The sequence below is a fragment of the Schistocerca nitens genome, chromosome 2, assembly GCF_023898315.1.
Source record: "Schistocerca nitens isolate TAMUIC-IGC-003100 chromosome 2, iqSchNite1.1, whole genome shotgun sequence".
Classification (NCBI taxonomy): Eukaryota; Metazoa; Arthropoda; class Insecta; order Orthoptera; family Acrididae; genus Schistocerca; species Schistocerca nitens.
The window spans coordinates 755,867,879-755,874,731 of NC_064615.1; the positions used below are offsets into that span (position 1 = coordinate 755,867,879).

The window sequence follows — 6,853 nt, forward strand, 5'->3', positions numbered from 1 at the left end:
AGAGGACCTGTCAGTACGGACAGCTAAACATAGTCCGCAGAGGGTTCAACTGGTAGCAGGTATACTCGTATATTATCTCATCCACTTACATTGTGCAAAAAACGCAACCGTATCATACTGCAATAGGTTCTTGAATGTTTTCGCTGATCTGTACAATGGCGGTATGTACACTGGTGGGGAAAAAACGTAATACCAAAAAATAATTAATGAAGAGTAATGAAATTTCGGGAATGCATCTGTCTAGGTAACATATTTAAGTGCTTAACATTGCAAGATAACAAGTTAAGGTAAGCGCGAGATTGCCATTGCAAATGTGAAATGCTGGTGCGTTAATAACTGGCGTAAAAGCCAGAATGTTGAATGCGGCATGCAGACGTGCATGCATTGTGTTGTTCAAGTGTCGGATGTCAGTTTTTGGGATAGAGCTCCATGCGTGTTCCACTTGGTCGATCAGTACAGGGATAGTTAATGCTGGTTGTGGATGATGTTGGAGTTGTCGTCCGATGATGCCCCATATGTATTCGATTGGAGACAGATCTACTGATCAAGAAGGCCAAGGCAATATGTCAGAATTTTATAGAACATATTTTTGGGTCGCAACAGCAGTTTGTAGTTGACGGCGATTCTGTTGGAAAACGCCCCCTGACATACTCTTCATTAATGGTAGCAGAGCAGGTCGAATCACCAGACTGACGTACAAATTCCTGGGGTAACCACGAGAGTGGTCCTATTGTTACACTAAATCGCACCCCGGGCCATAGCATCAGGTGCAGGTGTGTCTAGTACGCAGAAAGTTTGGTAGCAGGTCTTCGCCTGATCTTCTTCCAATCAACACATAGCCATCGCTGGTATCGAAGCAGAAGCAGCTTTCATCAGAAACGCAACAAACTTCCACCCTGCTCTCCAATGAGTTTAAATGGCGGTGATCTGAGATCAGTGGAATGCACGCAACGGGGCGTCTAGCTTGGAGTTGTCCTTGAAGAAACCGATCAGAAGCAACTCGTTGTGTCGCTGTGGTGCTAGGTGCTGCCCAAGTCGCTGCTGCACACGAAGTGCGGTGCGCCAGAGCCGTGCGCCGAATGCGTTGGTCTCCCTCTCGGTAATGTCACGTTGCCATCCGGAGTCCGGTCTTCCTGTGACCATGCATTCTCGTGACCACCGCTGCCAGCACTCATGTGCAGTGGCTGCATTCCTGCCAAGTCTCTCTTGAACATAGTAGAAGAAACATCTAGCTTCTCGTAGCCCTATTACACGACTTCGTTCAAACTCACTAAGGCGTTGATAATGGCGTCGTTGACGCCGTAAAAGCATTCTAGAGTAACATCAACTCACCACGTCTAATCTTAAAGGTAACTAACGCTCATGCTAACGCTTACAGTGTGTATTTAAATCAAATCTAGTATGCAACCTCACAATCGCGCTGCTAACACCACTCTTATACGACTGGCACGGAATCTTTCAGATGTAGAATCACGCTTACCAACTTTCGTTTATCTCTGGTTTGTTGGGGTTGCTGTTTTTTTTTTCCATCGGTGTGTTACCTTACGACGAGTCATTAATTGAAACAATTCTGCATTGGCGGCTGCATACGTTTGGATGATGGCGTCGTAGCAGCAGTTCGACTGCATTGTTCGGATCCGCGGACAAGTACGAAGTGAGTGAGTTTGGGGCGCCATTGGATTCACATCGCGATCTCGGTGCCTGCGTAGTCAGGACACTTGGAAGGAAACCGTTACATTGTGAGTTACTGTTCTTTTTTAATGCAACTTTGATCGTTATTTTGAGCCATACAAAGCCAACCCATACGTGACGAACCATTTTTGATGAGAGAGATGTATCACATTTTCTGTGGTGTGCACGTCCCACAGCACGTTGTCTATCGCACGTGTCTGGGATGTGGTAAGTCGGCACGTTGTTGCTCACTGTCGTCCAGGAACCACTGGCGGACTCGCAAAGAAACTGTGCCGAAAGACATACCCACACTCTGATTTTAGCGGCTAGGTGTCTCACAATATAGTAATCCCTCTAGTTATTCGTTTATAACTTCGCTCTCTATCTAAGTCATGTTATAAAATAATCGTTATAATCACAGGTAACCCTCTAAGCGTTGTAATTTCCACAAGTGTTTATTTATACATATGTTGTTCACAGTTGCGTATCACTTGCGTTTCTCATTTTATTCACATGTTTAAGCAACCGCATTCACTCAAGTGAAAGGAAGAATCGATAAATAATTTGGCATGCATGGAGGTTGTAAATTATGGAGTATCACATGTTCATTTGTGAATTGCATTCACCTTTAATCAAATTATATACAAGCAGAACAAAATAAAATGTTACAATAATCTTTCGCTTTACTTCCTATGAAGAAAGAAGAGTGTATAACATTTTCTAAATTATATGAAAGAAAGAATTACACAAATAATTGACGATCATTACAAGATGCAGCTCGAGCAGTAATTAGCCGATATTCCACTAATAAAAGATAAACCACTTATTCACCAGCAGGTGGGAGAGGAAGGAATCAGACACGTACTTCATTACCACATGACCAGTGAATATTAGCATTCAGGGATCTCCACTGCTATCCATCGAGGTATTCTGGACACGTACAGGCGCTGTATGAAAATACGTGCCTGCAGGGCTGTGGGAGTGTATCAGCTCTGACAAATGTGACGTCCCTGGTTATGCACGATTCAATGACAGCAGCGGCGTAATTATGTCGCACAATTACGCTTCCTCTACCGTGAAAGGCACACGCTAAGCTTTGTCCACAAAGGCGGCACCCAACGAGGCTACTGCGAAATATCTGAACGGCGACCTCAAAATGTTTTCTACGCTTCTGCTCGTTGTGCGTGTCGTGCCGCTCTCCGGTATGCTTCACTGCGGATAACGGAGCTTTTAATCAAGAGATACGTTGTTGTACATTTAATGAAGAAGAATCCACTATGTCATCGCTTGTTTTATGTGAGAACGCCAATTTGCCTCGTCTTGTAATCAATATAGTGGGTACTACTTCGAAAAGGGGTAGTCAAACTTTTTTACCTATCATCCACTTTTGTATTACTGTTAGTAACAAAATTTTCCAACAACACACCGATTCCTAAGTAATTGTGATTTATAAAGTAGGGAATTAACTTTAAAGCCAACGGCCTTGTCGCAGTGGTAACACCGGTTCCCGTCAGATCACCGAAGTCAAGCGCTGTCGGGCTGGGCTAGCACTTGGATGGGTGACCGTCTGGTCTTCCGAGCGCTGTTGGCAAGTGGGGTGCACTCCTTGTGAGGCGAGCTGATGAGCTACTTGATTGAAAAGTAGAGGCTCGGCTCTCGTAAACTGACTAAACACGGCCGGGAGAGCGGTGTGCTGACCAACTGCCCCGCCATATCCTCATCTAGTTACGCCTGTGGGCTGAGGATGACACAGCGGCCTGTCGATACCGTTGTGCCTGCATGACCTGTTCGAGGGGAGTTTCCGTTTTAATTAGCCTTAAAGTCACTTTAATTTAGAAAATTTATAAAGCAAAGTTACATCAAGTTGAAGCACATAATAATAATTACTTACCAAATAATTTATATCAAAATTTTATGAAAAGCTAATGAAACTGTTTTAAGACCTCAGTCTCCTACCGCCCACCATGAAAGTTGCAATGGCCACTAGTGGGCGGTAGAGACCAAGTTGACTATCACTGGTCAAAAACATGCTACTATAAGGCTATGTGATAGATATCATAATATCCAGGATACCTCACTATAAAAATAAAGAAAAAACGGCAAGATAGATGTAACGGAAGACTGGCAATATCAGTAAATAGGCAAAAAAAGAGAAATGCAGAAACCCAAATACGCAGCATGCTGTGAACTCCGAGAGACTACTTTAACCAGAGATGATCAAAACTAGGTGACAGTAGTGATGAAGGTACTCTGAAAGGAAACGGAAGTTCCCTTCAACCCACGTAAAATTTTGTATCACAATTATTTTCGGTTGTAACTTTCGACGCGGTCGTTTCCGGACCAGAGCCTTTACGTTTCTCCGTCCCTCTGAAAGTTTGTAACATCATCACGGAGTCACCCTACGTGAATTTCTTCGGGGCAGCTTCCATGAACTTGTACTGCGAAGCCTGGTATTTGAGCACTGCTGATGTCATGACAATTTTTTTATAAAAGCCTATTGAAGCAATTCAAGTATTTCATTCGAAGCCTGAGGTCAAAATACCTCGTTACGTATAGCTAATTCTGCTTTCAGGGCGGTCTTTCAATTAGTATTAATTGGTTAAAACGTCCATAACTCTGGTAATTCTTCGACTAAACAAAACCCAATTTAGCTTTTTTAATCATCTGATCAAACGGAATCGTTTGATATGACTCACAATAACGTCATGTTTGATTTTTATTTCGGCATTTTCTAGCAATAGTTACATCCGTAATCTGACTTAGGTTTCACTTGATACAACTGTGATGAATCTCGAACTACCAGATGAATAGAAGCACCCTCACTTGAAAGCAGCAACAGATGTAGCGGAGCTGTTGACACCCTGTCGATCAGAGCAGGAACCAGACTCTTCTACAGTTCCAGGCGTACACATTTTATAGATGACACTGAACTGGACTTTCATGGTGCTAGGGTGACAACACTGATGCAGCAAGATGTTTAGTCAGGACCGCTTCTACCATTAGCCAAGACGAGGCGGCCGCCTAGGACACCAAACTTTTAGGGGCATCAAAGGGTGGAAAAACTTAATTTCAAATCAAACAGAAAAAAACTGAGCAAATAAAGATATAAATGAAAAAGCGAAAAAATTAAATTACCGAATTGTTTTCAAAAGCATGCGGAACACGTACTTATTAAGCTTTCACTTTCTTTGACGAAAGAAAACACGTTGCCTCTACCCACCTAAAAACTAAAGCAGCCGCTACTGAGTACGAAACGCCTTGATTCATGTCTGTCGAGAGATGGAGCGGGGCACGTGCACTGGCTTGCGGTCATGCGAGCTGAACCCGTGCCTCGCTGTCTCTCTGTTTTTGTCTCTGCAGATTATTTGCCAAGCGGCTTGTGTTGATGTTTTCAGTTCTACTATTTCCTGTGGATAATCGATCACGTATTTACAAGCTAGGTTTTGTACTCCCCTTTCAACATATCTAAAAGGAGTAAAAGGTAAGTGCAATTCATAATAACCAAACATAAACATGAGTTGGTGTCTGTCTGTAAATCGGTCTCACATCAAGATAAAATAACTACATTGTATTTTTTTCAAACAAATTAGCTGTCTCTTTCTTAAAATTCAGGACAAAAATAAGAAACGTGGGACATTCGTTGTCCTCAGTCAGTTTTAAACCAATTGAGGAAAATCATGAAAACTGAAGATTGTCCCCAGAAAATGACATCTCGTCTCTTTAGTTTAATTATTAAAAGGATAATAGGAGATTAGCATATTAGCATTGTTGTGCCGTTGGATTTTGGTGATGGTGGCTGGAGGAAGGGGGGGGGGGGGCTTGTAGGGAGACAGATGGTAGGAAGAAAGAGGAAGCGTCACTTTTCAATTTTCGACTAGGGCGGCAAAGCCCCAAGCAGCGGCCCTAAGTTCAGTGCATCTCAACCGTTTTCTTTTATGACTGAAAGCCTGGTAAACAACTATTATGCAATCTTTCTGTTTCTTATTTACGAAGTTAAACATTTTAAAAATATGAAGCCTACGACCTGCAACCGCGGACAACCAGTGATTACAAGATAAATATGTCCCAGGTAGACATGTATTAGAGATTCTACTTTTTTAGCGGGGACTGGAATTACTGCCACTTCAAGGAAAAATATATCTCAATCCTCATATCAAATTAGTTCGCCGCGCGGTATTTGCCGAGCGGTCATCGGCGCTACAGTCATGGACTTTGCGGCTGGTCCCGGCGAAAGTTCGAGTCCTTCCTCTGGCATGGGTGTGTGTGTGTTTGTCCTTAGAATAATTTAGGTTAAGTAGTGTGTAACCTTATGGACTGATGACCTTAGCAGTTAAATCCCGTAAGATTTCACACGTATTTGAACATTTGAGTACGGAGATAAGGCGTGTGTAATATATGTGTGGCTACTTCATAGGTACCTTGAAGGAAGTGAAATACCTCACGAATAATCTGTTCCCAGTTCTGTCGAGCACTATTCGAAGGAAAATAAGAGCCGGTTTCCTTCAAAAGAGGAACTAAGGAGGAAATTGAAGGAACAGTCTCTTAATGTGAACCCCAATTACCAGAAGAACTATGTAACTACACGAGCAAGTTGAAATTGATGAGCCGGCTGCTGCGGCCGAGTGGTTCTAGGCGCTTCAGCCCCGAACCGCGCTGCTGCTACGGTCGCAGGTTCGAATCCTGCCTCGGGCTTGGATGTGTGTGATATCCTTAGGTTAGTTAGGTTTGAGTAGTTCTAAGTTCTAGGGGACTGATGACCTCAGAAGTTAAGTCCCATAGTGCTCAGAGCCATTTGAACAAGGTGTTTAGGAGCATGCCCATTGCTGGAGGCTGGTACTGCAGTGTTCATAACAAGGTGACATAAATTTTCCTTGTTCCACACCACTAGTTTACGAATGCATTTTCATTTTGTAAGTATTGTTTAATAATAACAATTGCGAAACAAAGTATTCAAGAAAATACAGTGACTTAATTACATTCACAAATGTACAAGAAATATTTTAAAACATCTCTGCAGACTATGTATGATCAGATCTGAGACCGAGTAGCCCATTCAAAAAAAGTTTTGGATCACTTTCATGACTTGCACAGCTTTTTTTTCCCATGTCGGAAACCACTTTCTCAATGCATTTCTGACCACAGCAAATCATTATCCACAGCCACTCGTGTAATCGAGGCACAA

General features: G+C 42.8%; 1 pseudogene; it reads left to right on the forward strand.

Moving 5' to 3' along the window:
• The first annotated feature begins 3,144 nt into the window (after window positions 1-3,144).
• On the forward strand, window positions 3,145-3,262 carry LOC126238380 (5S ribosomal RNA; annotated as a pseudogene).
• The last annotated feature ends 3,591 nt before the right edge of the window (window positions 3,263-6,853 follow it).